This window comes from Anolis carolinensis, chromosome 2 (genome assembly GCF_035594765.1).
Source record: "Anolis carolinensis isolate JA03-04 chromosome 2, rAnoCar3.1.pri, whole genome shotgun sequence".
NCBI classification, from domain to species: domain Eukaryota; kingdom Metazoa; phylum Chordata; class Lepidosauria; order Squamata; family Dactyloidae; genus Anolis; species Anolis carolinensis.
The window spans coordinates 46,381,354-46,400,947 of NC_085842.1; the positions used below are offsets into that span (position 1 = coordinate 46,381,354).

The 19,594-nt window shown below is 39.5% G+C and overlaps 1 long non-coding RNA gene across 1 annotated transcript in view; it reads left to right on the forward strand.

The window, feature by feature from the left end:
• Positions 1 to 3,731: 3,731 nt before the first annotated feature.
• The window catches only part of LOC103277970 (uncharacterized), a 31,158-nt gene continuing 15,295 nt past the window's right edge, over positions 3,732 to 19,594 (forward strand). The window contains exon 1 of the long non-coding RNA XR_505797.3: positions 3,732 to 3,971. This is a non-coding gene — a long non-coding RNA (uncharacterized LOC103277970). The remainder of the gene's footprint in view (positions 3,972 to 19,594) is intronic.

Genomic DNA, 19,594 nt, shown 5'->3' on the forward strand with positions numbered 1-19,594 from the left:
ATCTGAAGGAAGACTGAAGTACCTCATCAAACTCAAATCCCAGGGTGGCAAATAATGATGTAGGGATGAAATGCATATTCTCCATTGTTCACTTCCTGGTGGAAATATAGGAAGAATACGAGTAGTGAGACTTTCTCACAGTTTCCTTCTTCTAATTTGTGGCCCCAAAGAATTCTTCTAATCAGAAAGACCCATGAGGATTTCTACACCACATTCTCTGCATAAAACATATGTTTCCTGCACAGGAAACATATTTTCTGTGTGGAAACCGTAGGTGGGTTGAGTAAAAATCCCCTATGGTTTTCTGCTCATAAAAAAATTGAAATATTGAAATATCTGAACACGGGAGGGGGGGGGCTGCAAAATATTCATTTTATCCCATAGCTAGGAGAAAACTAGTTCTTATTCAGCCTTCCATGCAAGGATAGAAGAACTGAGTACATACAGTCAGTCCTCCACATTTCCAGGGTTAGGGGCAGAGGTCATCCCACAAAAGTAAAGAAATGTCAATAAAAAACCCACTAATTTGTTTATCTGAGCTAACATCTCTCTAGGAATCTCTAGGTCTTCTAGCATAGAACCACACAGAAGAACCTAGAGATCATTGAAAGGTGGAATCTCTAGTTCCTCCAACATGACTTAGGTCCTCTAATGAAATTTGACCACAGAGTCATGCTGGAGGACCTAGAGATCCCTACAGTGAACATTTTAATCAAATTTGTAAATAAATTCACAAAAGTAAAATCTGCAAATATGGAGGGCCAACTGTCCTTCCTTGTGATGATCGTTAAATCCAGTGAATCCAATGAACCCCTCACTCCCTGATCTGCTATCTTTATGTCGGCATTGATTCTGCTTTGGAATGCTAGTCATTATGTTTTTCTAAAGCCACTAAGCATTTGGTAAGCAGTTCTAAACAACTGGGTTACAATAAGAAGGAGCCATGGCTGGAGGTGGCAAGGCCGAAAATTGAAAGTTTTACAGGTTTGAATAAAACCAATAAGTTAGATGAGAGAAGGCAGAAACTAGTACATAAAATCTACAAAATAAATTGCATTGTTTGTTATAAAATTCCAATGTCTTTTATAATGCTGAATATACCAGATGTAAAATGTTTTATTTTAAATATCTAGCTTGATGAACAAAGTACCTGTCTCTGAATTGTTTTTAAAGAACAGAGCTTTTCTTTGTGAACATTTCTATCTCAACTTAATCCTCCCCAAACAATATTAATAGACCCTACGGTCAGAATAAACCTCCTTGATTGCATCTGACATCTGGCAAAAACAAAGAACTTCACCCAGTAATCAATGTATTAAAGCAAATAACTCATAGCAGGTAACCTGTGGTACTGGCCCTTTTCATAGATGTGAAATTAACCTGCAGCCTTTTGGCCCAAAGCCATGAGGGCAAATGTCATCTATGGAAAACTGATCTTTCTGTTTTCCATCTTCAACAGTTGGCTTGAATAAAATGGTTACTCCTAACCCTAAAGCTGACAGGGGAAAGATCCAAGTATGTGCATTTTTTAGTCGGCTTATGGGCACAATTTCATCTGCTCTGCAGAAAATATTTTGCACAGAAAGAAACTGCAGATTTACTGGCTACATGAGAGCCATCTTGAAAAGATAAAGGGGGCTGGCAAAAATAGGAGAAAGCAAAAGAATACCTAAGAAGTTAATAAATTTATGTTGATTTGGTCCTGTTTTTGAAAAAGGTTTTTAGTGGTTAAATTTGGTAGTGTTTGGAGAATAAATGTTCTGATGTTTGCATTGTATTGATTCATAATTTTTGCAACTACCCATAGAGCAGTATTTAAATACAAGAGTTTGCAAAATTATTTTTACAAATTGTAATATAAAATCCTTCACAACTAACCAATGGTGATGTTTCAACTGATGATAGTCCAATGTCTTTTGAAAAGGAATTTCCCAAGCTTTATAAAAATATGAGTGAAAAAATAGTTACTGGGACACCAATAACAATAATCAATAAAGAATGGAAGATTGTATTGAGCTCTTCTTTTGTCTCCAGTGTGTTTAAGGACTTTATTGCACTAGGCAGGCAAACCAGCATCACAGCTGATTCCTCTCACACAATATTGTGTGCATCACACTGCTGGTCTGACTCCTCCCCATGGTTTTCCCATTCCTCTCTACTGATGGGTAAAATCTGTCAATAGCTTCCAATAGTCACTTTTCTAGATATAATGGGTCCATTCTGCTTCTGTGACAGCATGCTGTGACAGCAAGTTTTAAAGGTTTAAAGTTTTAAATTTCTCAACCCTTAGACCTGATGTTTTTGTGCAGGACTGGGTCCTCTTCTTATGAGCTGGTCATTGACCGTAATAAAGTGAACTTGTAACTTGTAACTGGACAGCATGCTGGCAATAAAGTGATATCAGGAACTGTCCTCCTCTCACCATCTCCTGCCTTCTATTTCAAAGTTGTCCATATTCCTTTTTATACATTTTCTAGTCATATTTACCTTTTTGTTATTCAAAGCTAAAATCAAGAAATTGCTCTAAAATTTTAAAAGTGAAATAACAGAAATGTGGAAAAGCAGGATTACAAGATCCAATTGCAAGACCATGAATTGAAAATTGATACAATTGTGCAATTGAAAAGAAGTATGACATTGAAGGTGCTTAACCCAGTATGTATCTTCCATCAATGATAGTGCAACTGCAATAGAACAGCAGATTTGTGTGATAAAGTCCTTAGAATAACCTCACTCTCTTTAACAGGGCAACCAAAAACTATTAATCAATTTAGCCAGAAGATTTTTAACACCAGAAAAGAGGACCTCAATATCATTGGCCTAACATGTTTCTTTGTTCAGTCGCTTCCAACTCTTTGTGACCTCATGGATCAGCCCACGCCAAAGCTTTCTGTCAGCCATCGCCACCCCTAGCTCCTTCAAGGTCAAGCCAGTCACTTCAAGGATACCATCCATCCATCTTGTCCTTGGTCGGCCTCTCTTCCTTTTTCCTTCCGTTTTCCCCAGCATCATTATCTTCTCCCAGCTTTCCTGTCTTCTCATTATGTGGCCAAACTATTTCATCTTTGCCTCTAATACACTTCCCTCCAGTGAGCAGCCGGGCATTATTTCCTGGAGTATGGACTGGTTGGATCTTCTTGCGGTCTAAGGCACTCTCAGAATTTTCCTCCAACATCACAATTCAAAAGTGTCTATTTTCCTTCGCTCAGCCTTCCTCATGGTCCAGCTCTCACATCCATAGGTTACTATGGGGAATACCATTGCTTTAACTATGCGGACCTTTGTTGCCAGTGTGATGTCTCTACTCTTCACTGTTATATCGACGTTGGTCATTGCTCTCCTCCCAAGAAGTAAACGTCTTCTGATTTCCTGGCTAAAGTCTGTGTCTGCAGTAATATTTTCACCTAGAAATATAAAGTCTGTCACTGCCTCCACATTTTCTCCCTCTATTTGCCAGTTATCAATCAGTCTGGTTGCCATAATCTTGGTTTTCTTGATGCAACCCAGCTTTTGCACTTTCTTCTTTCACTTTGGTTATAAGGCTCCTCAGCTCCTCCTCGCTTTCAGCCATCAGAGTGGTATCATCTGCATATCTAAGGTTGTCAATGTTTCTTCCAGCAATTTTAACTTCAGACTTGGATTCATTAAGCCCCGCACATTGCATGATGTGTTCTGCATACAAGTTGAATAGGTAGGGTGAAAGTATACAGCCCTGCCATACTCCTTTCCCAATCTTGAACCAGTCCGTTGTTCCATGGTCTATTCTTACTGGCCTAACATATGGTTAAACTTTTTATTTGCATAAGTTCATTTTTGCAGACTAAAAAGCATCGTCTCAGGAGCCAAAAGTTCCAACCACTTTAAGTCCAAAATAGGAACTGCTGCTGAGACCATGTAAAATAGCAGATGTAGTTTCAAGATAAAGTAGATCCTCATAAGAAGTAGGAAGAGGAAAAATACACAAAAATAAGGTAACTAGATTCTTTTCTCGATGCATCATCTCTTTCTGTTCCAGAGGTTGTAATGGGAAGTCCTGTAATTAACATAGCAAACTTTGATGTCTTTAACAGTTACAGCACAAAGGTGTTTTTTTCATGAAAGGAAAACATCCTAACTTGTTTATTCCCAGACATAAAAGCATTATCAAAATAACTCCACTAATAAATAGGAAAGGGCAAAATAAAGAAAGGCATGAAATAAATTGTGGGGTGCTTTGTATCAGGGCTGGATTAACCATTCTGTTAAAAGGCTTCAGACATATTGCTGCCCGTGCTGCGATTTAATTGGGAAGCTGCTTCTGACCAGGTGCCCCAGACAGTATGTCTTTAGATGCTTTTTCTCTCAGTTTTCCATTATTCCAAACTTAACTTTGGTTTGTCCTGAAGTGTGAATCATCCCACCACTTTTGAGAATGTTAAAATAAAATGTAATGAAAAACGATATATCTTTTTAATGCATTCTTCTTAGCACATGTAATTTTGTAAAATGGTCATGTCTAATATGCATATTTTGGTCCAATTTTTCATAAAGTACACGTTGATGTCATTTTTATTAAAATGCAAACTTTTGGGTGTCTGTTTTCCTGACATATACATTTTGTTTCCATATTTATTTATTTATATAACAGAATTCTGAGACTAGTAGATTGGTGAAGAGATACTTAGAATCCTCAGACAGATAATGCCTGTCTCCAAAGAACCTCACTGAACTATGAATCCCAGGAATCTGAACCATGGATTCTACAGTATCATGAACTGATGCTGAAATAATTCTGTTGTACAGAGATATACAGTGTTTACAGAATGAGGTGACCTAGATAGCTCTCACAATTTTCACTCTTACTTAATGTGATTCCATAAGAAGCAGGGCAGTACTACGGCCACTTCCCACTGCAGCCTTCATGTAGCCCCAAAGCCAGGGACGATGGGTAACTCAGTGGGCAGGTTGGTTAAGAGCAGCAGAGCTCTGAAAGTTTAAACACACAGAATGTTGGATTTAGGACAACAGTCTTATGCTTCCACTGGGATTGTGGTTTTAGTATTCTTAGCCATTCTGAGCATCACTTTTGGGAAGAGGCAGAATATTAATTTAATAACAAATAATTAAATTGTTAAATAAAATGCAGGAGCCCCTGTGGTACAGCAGGTTAAACTGCTGAGCTGCTGAACTTGCTGACTGAAAGGTCAACGGTTCAAATCCAGGGAGTGGGGTGAGCTCCCGCTGTTGGCCTCAGCTTCTGCCAACCTAACAGTTCGAAAACATGCAAATGTGAGTAGATCAATAAGTACCGCTCCAGCGGGAAGGTAACAGCACTCCATGCAGTCATGCCAGCCACATGATCTTGGAGTTGTCTACAGACAATGCCAGCTCTTCGGCTTAGAAATTGAGATGAACATCACACCCAAGAGTCGGACACGACTAGACTTAATGTCAGAGGAAAACATTTTACCTTTACCCTAAATAAAATGTAGACATAAGAAATATTTGTCTGTGTTTTTGGAATGCCAAAACCACCTCATTTTCAAAATATTCTAATCTGTTACATCCAAACTCTGTAAAGATGGAACTGAAATAACAAAACAAAACATGCATATATAAAACCCCATTTGAGTAGACTAAAAGTACATGAATGAGCCCTAAATATTTTCGGCAGAATTGACTACACAGATTTGCATTACATGCATTGGCTAATGTATGCAGTGAAGCTTACATGCACAAACTAACTTGGACACGGCATCCCAGTCTTTCTTAAAGTTGGTCAAAGCTTTCTCCTTCATCTGCATAGGCAATTTGTCCATCTTAGCTATTCAATTCTAAAATTACAATTCTTGCAGCAGCAATCATACATTCCAGCATTCTCTGAGGATTCTAAATAAGACTAAAAAAAGATAACAGCTATCTCAATCAGATAGAGAATGGGAAATTTATAGGTTGCTGAGTTGTTGTTGTTTATTCATTCAGTCACTTCCGACTCTTCATGACCTCATGGACCAGTCCACGCCAGAGTTCCCTGTTGGCTGTCACCACCCCCAGCTCCTTCAAGTTCAAGTGGGTCACTTTAAGGATACCATCCATCCATCTTGCCTTTGGTTGGCCCCTCTTCCTTTTTCCCCAGCATCATTATCTTCTCCCAGCTTTCCTGTCTTCTCATCATGTGGCCAGAGAACTTCATCTTTACCTCTAATATCCTTCCCTCCAATGAGCAGTCGGGAATTATTTTCTGCAGTATGTACTGGTTTGATCTTCTTGTGGTCCGAGGAACTCTCAGAATTTTCCTCCAGCACCACAGTTTAAAATGTTTATATTTCTTTGCTCAGTCTTCCTTATGGTCCAGCTTTCACATCCATAGGTTACTATAGGGTATACCATTGCTTTAACTATGCGGACCTTTGTTGCCAGTGTGATGCCTCTACTCTTCATTATTTTATCGAGATTGGTCATTGCTCTCCTCCCAAGAAGTAAACATCTTCTGATTTCCTGGCTGCAGTCTGTGTCTACAGTAATCTCCATGCCTAGAAATATAAAGCCTGTCACTGACTCCATGTTCACTCCCTCTATTTGCCAGTTATCAATCAGACTGGTTGCAGTTCAGTTGTAATGGGTAATATGTGTAGTTTGTGTGTTTTATTATGCCTCTTTCTTGAAAAAAATATTGTTATTGTTAGAAAAGGCAATCTCTTGTGAACAACTAGGGCTGCTGAGTTAGATGAAAGAAAAGATATGTACTCCATGTAATGGACTTGGCTGTGTTGTGGGGAAAAGTACTCTCTCATGAAGTCGAAGCAGAAAAGTTAATAAGGAATCAATATGGCTGCAGAAAGAATCACAGCATAATGCAGATTACCACTAATGGTGGAGAGCAAATATCTCATTCCATCCAATACAAAATAATTTCTTTTTCCCTTTTGTGTTTGCATGTTGCATGAAGAACAGCCAGCCAGCAATAAAATACAGTCAGGCCTCTGCATTCACTAAGGTTAGGGACACAGGGCACCCCCCCCCCAAAAAAGTAGAAATCTGTATATTTTTAAAAAATGCTATTTTTTAACCTATAGCTCTCTAGTTCCCCCAACATGATTCTATTCCCAACTTCTGTTGGACATTAACCATAGAATTGTACTAGAGGATATTCATTCCAACATTGAATAGAGACACACTCAAGGGACTAGAGGTTCCTAAAGAGTTTACATATATTCACATATAACCAAATCTGCAAAAATTGAATCCACAAATTTGTACGGCTGACCATGTTTTTTAAAAGCCAGGCCGAAATAAGCAGTCTGTCATTCTATCCCCTACTTTTTGTTCAGCAACAGAATATCACATCTTTATTATGCATACATAGGCTGCTAGGACTTAGGTCTCGATGATGCATGCTCTGTTGTGCAAGCTTAACAGCCTATCCAGGTGATCCTTGGTCATCATCAGTTACGAACGGATCAGACAGCTGGCTTTATGGGCAGCCAGTGAGACTAGACAACGTAATGAAGTCAGTGGAATTCAACTGGCTTAAATCCAGCATCATGTGTAACTATGTTGTGGATCTGGCTTGCCATAACATTTTATTGCCTTTCTCCTTTTTTGTACATTTAAGGTTCAGGCATATTTTTACTCCATCTGTAACTTAAATAAAGTAATGTGCAGAAATGCGCTTTTACTCAGTTCTGTTGAATAATGTACTGCTCAGCCAGTTATTTATGTAAAACTGGTTAATTAAACCACTGCAGATATTCTTACAAGTTTAAAGCTATTTGACACATGGCTATAAAAGGTAGTAATTCTAAACATATATATGCAAGGGCTACTTTCCTCACTTGATAGTCTGGGGCCACAGTTGTAAACATAGTGGGAAGTCTCATTCCTCAAATCCATGGAGATGGCATAGGACAGTGGTTTCTCAACCTGTTCAGGGACCCTTGATGGCTTGGGAAGTCCTCACAGGAGGTCCATGAAATATTAAATTATTATATTATCTATTATTATCTATTATTAGTGTTGATACTATTATTTTAAATTAGGATACAATCATTATAATCAAAATACATATTTTTTTGTGTCAGGAGCAACTTGAGAAACTGCAAGTTGCTTCTGGTGTGAGAAAATTGGCTATCAGATGTTGCCCAGGGGATGCCCGGATATTTGATGTGAGGCTTCTCTCATGTCCCCACATAGGGAGCTGGAGCTGATAGAGGGAGCTCAACCCAACCTTAAATCTTGAATAATAATAATAATAATAATAATAATAATAATAATAATAATTTATTTGTTTGACCAGTCATATGACCATTTCAAAGTGCAATATAAATAAAAACAAGGTAAAAAGGATGGGAGGACAGCAGCTGACCTTCTGTTTACTGTCAAAATCTTATTTTCCTGATTAAATCTTGAGTGAAGTCTTGGGGGTCAACGGCCACAAAACACATTCAAAAGGGGGGTCCATGGTGAAGAAAAGGTTGAGATAGTGATGACCGAGGCGCCAGCTTTCAAGTTGATTTAAACCCGCAGCTGAGAGTTCCGCAGATCCGTCACCAAAGGAACGGAGCGGGACCGCAGCAGACTATTATTAAAAGATCTTTTTTTCTTCACTTTCCCCTTCCCTGAACTATGTAACAAATCCCCCCAATAAAAGTAGCATTCATTTTTAACAGTAACACTCTCTACCTGGTTATTTTGTGTCTTTCCCTGACTCCTTCCTTTGCACGCAATCTCTCTCTCTCTCTCTCTCTCTCTCTCTCTCTAACCCGTCCGTCCTTTTAACTCTGGCTGAGGCTCCTCCGCCATAGATTAATACGGCGGGCGATACAAATTGGCTCCGCCAAGGTCCGTTCTCTCAGGACCGGGTCGGGTCTCTCCTTAAGGGCCCGATCCCCTAAAACGCGGTCGACAACAATAGGTTGTCGAAGGTTGAGACACTTCCCACAAAGAACCCAAACATAAAAATTTCTCTCACTGCAGTACAATACAACCCTCTTATCTGCAAACTCGATATCCACAGTTTCACTTATCCATGCCCTGAAGTTTCATCCCTTGCAGTGCTTATGGGCCACTCTAGGTCCTCCAGCACATTTATATTGATACGTTCCATTCCAAGAATAGTCAAAATGTAGGGACTGGTTTCCAGTATCCACAGGAAGGGTAATCTTGGAATATATCCCCTGAGGATATGGGGATCCTACTGCATATGTTACAGGCATTGATTTGAGGCGTTGTAACCATTATTTGCACAGCTCATCAGTTTTAAAACATTCATGTTGCCAGTGTATATAAATCTGTATTAAAGTCCCAATGATTTGAAACTGGATAACCTAAATTTGTGATTTTCACCCAAATCCATGGGCTAAGGAATATTAGAAAGGTATGATGCTATGGGGCCATTTATTTCCCTCATATGCCATACTGTATACCACAGACAGTGATCTGCCAAGGAAACCTTTGATAATTCATGCAATGCTCGCCAGCTTATGGCCAAATATTATTTGCCATTTGTGCAATTCTGGAGATTGAGTTCCTCAACTAACATAGTCTTTTTCGTGTGAGATAAGCAATTTTTACTATCTGGCAGTAGCACTTGTCACAAGCTTCCTTCCCATGGGTGATGGCACACTCCTCTGACATCTCCAACAATGTATGCAAGGTTACCTGACCACAATTTAGCGGGGAAATGGATGAAAAATGCTTTCATTTAACTGATTAACATTTAATTAACACTGTTAATTAACATAGATTTTACCTTTTTCAGCTGAAGTGTAACACTTAACATTGACCTTAACTTTTAAAACCAAAGCTAGGTGTTAGGGAAGCTAAGACAAAGCCATGATTGATATTATGCATTATAATCTACTGGATGAGATCTGAGTTGATGTTATAAAGTAATGTGCATTGTACCATGTAAAAGTCTAATGATAGTTAATGTTGGTTAATTAAGATGAACACGGAATGGTATTACCCTGTCTCATAGGGGGCATTAGTAGCTAACAAAATATTATTTTAGTTAAAACCACACATACTGAATCACTTCAGATTTGCTTGGAAATTAATCATGAATTAAATTAGAATATACATTCTATAACCATGTGATATTCATGGAATCTTATACAACAAATGCAAATATAAAAATGACCAAATACAAATCTTTATATAACAGAATAACTATTATTATCTGTAAACAAATGAAGGAAGTTGGGATTCATAATGGCCATTATTTTATTACATGATAGTGCAGAAGTATGTGGTAGCACACAATCAATATTGTAAGAAACACTCGACAGCATCAAGTAGTTTTAATTCCCATTGTTTTAAAGACAAATATGACTTCTACCCATGCTTCCAAATATCATAATCTTTAATTCTTTCAGAACCTCTGCATTTAAACAATGCTAGACATCATATTAGCTGCTTTGAGGCCGCAGATGTGCTCAGAAATATAGATGCATTTGTCTCAACAGAATTCTGAACGCCTTAGAGGTTGGCCATCCTTTTCAATCTGAAGGCCAAATTCAGTTTCAAAGACCTTATTGGAGGCTGCATGGTATTTATTTATTTAAGATATTTCTATATTGCCTCCCATTCCACAAGGTCTGCCAAGGTGATGGACAAATAAAAACAATTAGAACAGTAGAAAAGATGAATATTATAAAACCACGCTGAAATACTCTTTTAAAAATGTATTACAACCTATAAACAGTTTTAAAATGTAGCTTGACAATTAAAACCAAAAAAAAATCCACGTAATGTTTTGAACTTTTAGCAAAACAACAAGTTGAACATGGGTCTACAGGCCAATGGATACTCCACCACAGACATCAGAAGAGCTGCAAGGCCAAGAACAAGCCATGAGAGTCAAGACAAAGATCCACCCAGAGGAAAGGTGTTCTTACCATACATCAAGGGAACTACTGACCGCATAGGCAAATTGATGAAAAAGCACAACCTACAAACTATCTACAGACCCACAAAGAAAATCCAACAAATGCTACGGTCAGCGAAGGACAAGAGGGATCCTCTCTCCTCTGCAGGAGTCTACCGGATACCATGCAGCTATGGACAAGTATACATAGGGACCACCAAACACAGCGCCCAAACAAGAGTCAAAGAACATGAAAGGCACTGCAGACTAATTCAACCAGAGAAATCAGCCATAGCAGAGCTTTTGATGAACCAGCCTGGACACAGAATACTATTTGAGAACACAAAAATGCTGGACCATTCTAACAACTATCATGTCAGACTACACAGAGAAGCCATTGAAATCCACAAGCATGTGGACAACTTCAACAGAAAGGAAGAAACCATGAAAATGAACAAAATCTGGCTACCAGTATTACAAAACTCCAAAATCAAAACAGTAGATGGGAACCAACACAATAAGGACTTGACTGAACAAAGGATGCCCCCAGGCAAGGGACAAAACATTTCCAATGCCAATTAGGGTGATTAACTGAAACATTAATGCTGGCTCCCAGTGACAAAGAACTCTTGCCACACCTTGGACTATACACAGATATATATTCTTTCCTTTCCTTACTTAATTTATCCATACCTCACAACCTCTGAGGATGCCTGCCATAGATGTGGGCGAAACGTCAGGAGAGAATACTTCTGGAACATGGCCACACAGCCCGAAAGACATACAACAACCCTTTAGGAGTGCATTTCAGTCTTTTCGAATGGGAAAAGGGCCATGCAAAAGCTAGGAAACAACCACACAGTGGACTAATGCAGTGGTTCTCAACCTGGGGTCCCCAGATGTTTTTAGCCTTCAACTCCCAGAAATCCTAACAGCTGGTAAACTGACTGGGATTTCTGGGAGTTGTAGGCCAAAAATATCTGGGGATCCCAGGTTGAGAACCACTGGAAAAATGAGAAAAGGGGCATAGCTTCCAAGAAATTTCAGAAGTCTGGAATAGGATTTGAAATGCATCCAATTCAGCCCAAGATCTAAGGGTCTTCACAACTGCTTCACAGCATAGTCAATGAAGCTTCTTCACACTTAGGACCCTTCCACACAGCTATATAACCCAGAATATAAAGGCAAATAATCTACCGTATCTGCTTATCTGGAATATTGGAAGGCCCTTCCAGACTGGCCCTATATCCCAGGACATGATCCCAGGTTTTCTGCTTTAAACTGGATTATATGAGTCTGTGCTGCCAGATAATCTGGGATAAACAGAAAACCTGGGATATAGGGCCAGTTCAATGTGGATTTGATAGAGCTGTGTGGAAAGGGACCGAGGCCCCTTCCACATAGCTGTATAAAATCTACATTGAACTGGGTTTTATAGCAGTGTAGACTCAGATAACCTAGTTCAAAGCAGATATTGTGGATTATCTGCCTTGATATTCTGGGTTATATGACTGTGTGGAAGGGCTTTGAGAAGACTCCTGGGTTCATTCTGGAGGCTACCATACATTCTGGTCCCTGATCATGTAAAAACTCCTCTCTCAAAATTTTAGGGAGCAGAATTAAAAGGTTCACATAATCATGGTGATCTAATATCCCCATATAAATTATATTCATTTCAGATACATTTTTGAAAGCATATTTTCACTCATAGGCTGATATTGTGCATCAGAGGGCACAACATATAACTTTTCAATAATATAGTTATGTACCTGGCATGGTAGGCAACCTTTCGTATATTGAATTGCAATAAAATGAATCAGCGTGTCTCATGCAGTATCCCATTGCCCAATGATGCCTCCATGATCAAACCATGATGCCCAAAGAGAGCACCATGATGCTCATTGTGTAATGAGAGTAATAGTACTACATGATCACTGTACAGTAGACATGCTGTTGACTCCACTTACACAATGGTCCCAAGGATATAGCTACATCTCTGCTCTTTTCCTGAAATGTAGAAATGGCACAATTGACCTTAATGTACTGATAAGCCAGTTTACAATGGGGTAGGTGTTGAATCAAATGCCAGAATGTATCAAATGCCCATAAGTATTAAAGAAACACGTGATTATCTATGAATAGAAAAAAAAGCCATGCAAAATAAACATATGCTTGGGCACACCCTTATTAACTGGAAATGTATTAATGAAGAGTGAAGTGAACCTGTTGCCTCTGATTCAAAAATATCAAGAATCAATAGGTTTCAGGGCTTCCTACATAATCATAGCCTCCAGCAACTGGTGCCCTTTAATCAGCATGGCCAATAGTATGAGAGGAGGGTTGTTGTGTGTTTTCTGGGCTGTATGGCCATGTTCCAGAAGTATTCTTTCCTGACGTTTCGCCCACATCTATGGCAGGCATCCTCAGAGGTTGTGAGTGAAACGTCAGGAGGGAATACTTCTGCAACATGGCCATACAGCCCAGGAAACACACAACAACCCTGTGAATCCGGCCATGAAAGCCTTCGATAATAGTATGAGAGGAATTTCTCCCATACATCTGGTGCCCACCGGTTCACAGAAGAAACACATCAGAGTCTCATTTCCTAGGAAGGGTGAGCCTGGTGGAGGATATAACTAAGCGAGCGAGCCTCCCAAATGGCAGCCATCTTTATAGCATTACTGGAGTCCGGCATGTTGCAGCAGTGCCTCCTACATGCTTAAACAGCTGTGTTGCATTTGTTTCAAATTGTTTTACTGCTCTTAAAAGCTTGAAATGGTCTCCCCAGCAGCTTTAATCTTTCTGTGGTAATGTCTTACCATGTCATCTCTTTGGGTCTGGAATACACAACTAGGAAAACACTACAGGGTGTGTTTTTAAAAAAAAAAAAAAAAAAAGCATCTTTTGCAAACACAGTCTGGTAAAGAAAAAAAGCAGAATTTAAAAAGAGAACCTTGGAGATATAAGCCTTCAAAATAATCTCTGTGGCAAGTTTCCATGTGCTTTGAACAGCTGTTACCACCTCCTATTTGCCCCTTGTTATGTTTTTTGAATAGCTCTGTTAAGTACAGGGCCCAGGTGTTCTTCTACAGAAGATAATATTCCAAGGGTAGAGTCTGACCCCTCTGTGAGTTCCAAAGGCAATTGTGTTGCTAACTTTGCATTTGCCTGTGGGGTTGTCACATAATTAGTCTATTCATGAGCTGTGGGGGCTGCTTTCTAGTTATGAATGCCTTTTTTATCCCTTTGACTCCTCTTTGATTCTTCGGAATGGATACAATTCTATTCCAAAGCCAGTAATGTGCCATTCCCTTTCTAAAAGATCTACAATATAAGAAATTCAGCCCGTGGGATACCTCCTTGTGCCGGTATTTGTTTTGAGCTGATGTGTGTGCCAGTTGTGTGTGTGTGTGCGTAAATGTAAATATTCACAGTGGCCTTTCTGCTGCTCACGTCCAAGAAGAGCTCACACTGAGGCAACTGCCTATGAATTAAAATTAAAACCAACAGTTGGCATTAAAGGTCACAGCTTTATTAGAATTATTCATCCAGATACAATTAGCTGCATACCAAACTGCAGGGAAGACAGAATGAAGGGGACTTTGTCATCCTAGTTCTGATCTAACCTACCCCAATGACATGAATAGCAAAGTGGCTGGTTTCTAAAAGAAAAGAAAGAAACCAAGTTAGTTTCTTCTCTAGAAATATGATCTGCACTTCTATAAAATGTTCCTTCATAGAAAAAACTCAATTTACACTGATCTGTGGCCTGTCCACCAACAGCCCCTCTAGATAACATGTATGTTTAGAGTGTATGTCTTTTAACATAAATGAAAGGATTTCTGCAAAGATCAGAGACAGCTAGTCGTCAGCTCCATATGTGAAAACAAAAGCCAGTACCTCTATCAAAAGAAAGGTACACCAGAAGGACATTACTTAACTCTGTTACTGATATTGTTATAAAGCATTGTCACTAATATTAATACTGTGCATTTCAAAGTATTTTACCTACATTAAATCAGCTAGTCTGACCTTAAGACTGAATTGAGACAATATGTGATGTCCCATGGGCCCCTGGGTCGTGACCATGGCGCCATTATGGATCAAAGTGATGAGGAAATGGGATTTCTGCTGTTTCAGCAAGATGCTGTTCCGTTCCAGATGCCTTTTGTTGACAATTCTAGCCCGGAGCTCATTAAAAAGGACCTTGAACAGGTGCCTATTCCCAACACCTCTCCCCCCTTTGCGAGAAGGGAATTTTGGGAGGCTAGCCGCTCAGAGAAAGCGCAAACACGAAAAAGCGCCTGATTAGTGGCTAGACAGAGCGCTAATTAGCTCATTTCCCCTGAGAGTTCTTACGGGAGGATCGCATCTGGCCGAAGATGTTGTTTCAGTTCTTTTCCCTTGGGAAAAGGAGCATTGGACACCTGCTTTGCAGGAAGATTTGAAGTTCTTTAAAAGTTCCCCACACTGGCTAGTCCTTGCAGAGTCAACGTGTGAGTTTGGAGGAATAACTTCGTCTCCAGCCAAGTGTGGACTGCGTTAAGTCCACTGCCTTCCAGCCTTGTCGTGCTTTGCCAAGCCGTGTTCCTTGATTTGTCTTGCCGTGAATCCAGTCTTGTCTTGTCGTGCCGTGTATCCAGCCTTGTCTTCAATTCCTTGACTTTGGACTTGTTTTGAACTCTAGTGAAAGACTTGGACATTTTCCCCACTCAAACTGCTTGGAAGTTTGAGTGCGTTTCGGTTTGGGATTACAAACTTTGAACTCTAATATTATATATTGGACAATATATTACTGGACTATATTTGACCTTTCCTGAAAGGTCTATTGATGGACTATATTTTCTACTTGTTTTCATTTTAATTCCTTAATTCCTTAATAAAGATATTAGATTGTTTATTGGCCTCGGTGTATTGGTTTCCAGTGCTTTCGCAGCCAGGGGCGTCACAATATGATTGGCCATGATAATATAGTGTTTAGGACTCTGAATTAGGTGTGGTTAAACAGGTGTCTTAAACTTGATTTCAGGGTTTGTGGAATCCCTGGGGATTATTACAGGGGATTATCTCTCTCAACTCTTGAAGAAATATGCCCCATGGATTGCATGTGTCCCCCAAGCCCCTCAGCCTCAAAGGAAAGCAGTGGCAAGCCTCTTCTGAACAAATCATGCCAAGGAAACCCCGTGAAAGGTTTGCCTTAGGGTCACCATGGGCCAGAAACACCTTGAAGGCACACAACAATATCAAATATGTCTGCATGGATTTGGGGGACAAGAACATGGCAACCATAGATATATAGCTGCCCTAGCTGCCTGCTAAAAGTGTGGGGAGTTAGGGAAGGGAAAGCCATAGCAAGCATTAGGGAGAAGAGAGTGAAAGGACATAGGAAACATTTAAAAAATGAGAGCTAGATAAAAGAATTGAAGCAAAGGCAAAAGCCATGAAGAAGAATAAGTGGCTCCTGACTCATGTGAATCAAACACAGACTGGGATGAGTGACAAACAGCAACAAAAAAAGGTGGGGGAGAAGAAAAAAAGAGACAAATAGCATAGGGGTGGGGCACTGGGATGATGGGGTTTAAACCAAGCAAAATCTGGCACTTAGGCTACAAGCAATTAATTTTAAAAATAAAGTTAGGCTTTTGGAAAAGCAGATAAACCTAAACACTGCACTGAAATGTTCAAGTCTGCACATGAAAAGTGTATTCACAAAAGTAGATGATTTGTTAATAGGATCTGTGCAAACATTTTATGTGTATGGCTTTCCAACTGTTATTTCTTATTGTCTGTCTGGCTTCATCTGTCTAACCACAGGGCCCTTAAGTGATGCAATTCCCAGAGCTAAATGCACATACTGTGTCTGCAGTTTCTCATAATGAGAGAGTTACTGCCATACACTGCACCAAGTAAACACTTTTTCTTCCTTTCGTCTGTCTAAAACCAAAATATGAAATAAAAGTTCCTATTGTTGAATTACCAATGTAAGGAATATGTCAAAAGTCTCCCGGGAAACCAGGTTTCCTTCATTCCACAAGAGTTAAAAAGCAAAATGTGTTTTCTTTCTACTGCGTTGTCAGAAAGCAGTGCTAAAGTTGGAGGGTCAACCCCCAGGTCAAATAAACAACTTTACTGTTTTGAATTTTTTAAAGGCTGAAACTCCAGATAAAACAAGCATTATTTGCACACAATATGCCTTGTGATCACATGACATGATTGATGATAAGTCAAAACAATTTTTGTTTGTTCAGCTTTAAAGTGAATGTGTGGCTCAGATTTTCTGTGGCTTTGAATATTATTAGGCAAACAAAGGTACACATATGGGATGTGGTAAAGGTAAAGCCCTATTTCACAAACAACATGATGTTTCCTTTCCAGAGCACTGAGTCACTCAAAAGGAAATTCATGGCACTCAAGCTAAAGTATGGTTTTTATATTGCACTAGCAAAGTACTTACAAAGAGCCAGTCTGTGAAAGGCTGGAGGCTCATGCTGTGGAATATGGAGGTCCCTTTTCCTCTTGTCAACACAATCCTCCTATTTACTATGGAGTGGGGCATGAATCCAGCATCCTATTAAGGTTGGGCAAGTGCAGTCCTGGGTCTACATGCCAACACACACACCACCCTGGTTGTGTGGGTCCTACTTTCTCCAAACTCCCATAGATCAGATTTTCTTTCCTAGGTGAAAAAAAGGATGGATTGTCTGTTCTGGAAGTTCTAGGAATGGTGATTCACCATCACTGTTTAACAAGAGAAAAATATCACTTTTTCATAACTAGTAGTACACATTCAGCCTAGGCTTGTTCAACTTTGAGGAGGGGTTGGGATAGTCCATGCTGCCCCAGAAGTTTTGGCCTACAATTCCCAGAAATCCTAACAGCTAGTAAACTGGCTGGGATTTCTGGGAGTTGTAGGCAAAAACCAGGGGACCCACAGGTTGAGAACTACTGTGTCAGAATTTCTGGGAGTTGAAGGCCAAAACATCTGGGGACCCACAGGTTGAGAACCACTGTCCTAACAGCTAGTGAACTGGCTGGGATTTCTGTGAATTGTAGGCCAAAACACCTGGGGACCCACAAATTGAAAACCACTGCCCTAGAGCATCCTAAAGACAAAAGATGATGAATGTTCCAGCTCTGAATTACATTAATCCAAAAAGGACATATCAATTAGACTGGTGAGAAACATCAAATAATCAAAATATCATGAAATGTGCACTTGTGAAATCCTCCTTCGCCTGACTAGATAGGATTACACTATGGAACCCATCTCCATCCATCCCCACAAAAGTCTTGGATGCTTTTTTAGTCTTTAGGTCTGCTTTTAGATAAAGAATCTTTGTTTGGATTGAGGTTTTGTAAGACATTCTCACTTTAAAAAAAAGGACAGAAATTCAAATGTTAAAAAATATTTTTCCTGATAGTTCAAGTTCAAAAACAGGTTGCAGAGCGCAATCGACTACAACTTTATACTTTTGACAAAGCTGATTCAGTCACTGCCCTTTCCTTGGAAGGTATTTGGAGGGTATTAACACTCCACCTCTCAGACAAAATTAGCTCCTAGACCAGCTTGATTCAATCACTGCCCTTTCTTTGGAGGGTATTTAAACAGTGGATCTGTGAAGAAAAAGCAGCTGTTGGAAGAATGATCTGTTTTCTCTGTCAGAGTTTATGTTTTAGTGATCTCAAAAATGCCCTGTGGAATGGCACCCCCAGTGAATAGCAAATGAAGTAGAAATTTCAAATTTCGTAGAATTCAAATAGGGTTTTTTTAAACAAGACACTCTAGGATCAAAAATATTGGTAGCTGCCTTCCAATTGTCTACTCATTAAAATGGTCTTTTCCCTGAAATATGCATAAGCAGAAACAAAATATCTGGGACATTATTTTCATCAACTCTATACAAAACACAGTATTATTAATAAATAGTCAGTGATCCAAACGGGGGGGGGGGGCATTCTGAAATTCTGGGGTCAATCCCCATCTCTCTGCTTAGAGAAGAACAACTCTTGGCATAGCCATAAACGGAAAGGTGCTGCCATTACCATGTAAGAATTTTACTCCATAAGGACAAGCTGTCAGTTAATTATCCCACAAAGTACTTGGACATCAATTATCCAGGGAAATTTCTATGATCACTAATTTGCTTCCATTATAAGGGATTCATCTTCATGAATGTGAGCATAAAACAAGTGAAGAGTTCCTAAATAAGGACTCTGAATTTGTTTGCTTCCTTACTTGTTTGCCTGTTTCCAATAGGATAACGGATCCTTGAAGTTTATAGGTAGGATTCTTACATTTGCCTTATGTGCATTGTCTTCCACTTTCTGGATTGGGGCACAAGGAGCTATTTTCTAGCTCTTTGTGCCCTATCAGCAAATAGGCTTGGGAAGATTATGCCTACTTACTGATAGGGTGGGGACAGAAGGGGAAATAATCCAGATGATAAAGATGCAGCTTCTCTAGGCTTCAAGGGGAAATAAAAGGAGGCTGCACTCCATTCACGAATGCACCGTCCTGTCTTCCAACCCCCAAGTTGGGAAGCACTACGTCTTCTTTTCAAACACCCTCCCTTCTGTTCCCCACTATCACCAATAAATAACTTGAAACCTGTTGGGGGAATGGCATGGAATTGCATGGGCAAAGCATTATCTCTCATCTGCTTGATGTGCGACCTATGAGTCGATATCTAGAACTAATAAGAAATAATAACTTAACTGCACAGAAAATCAAAGACCACCCACAAAAAT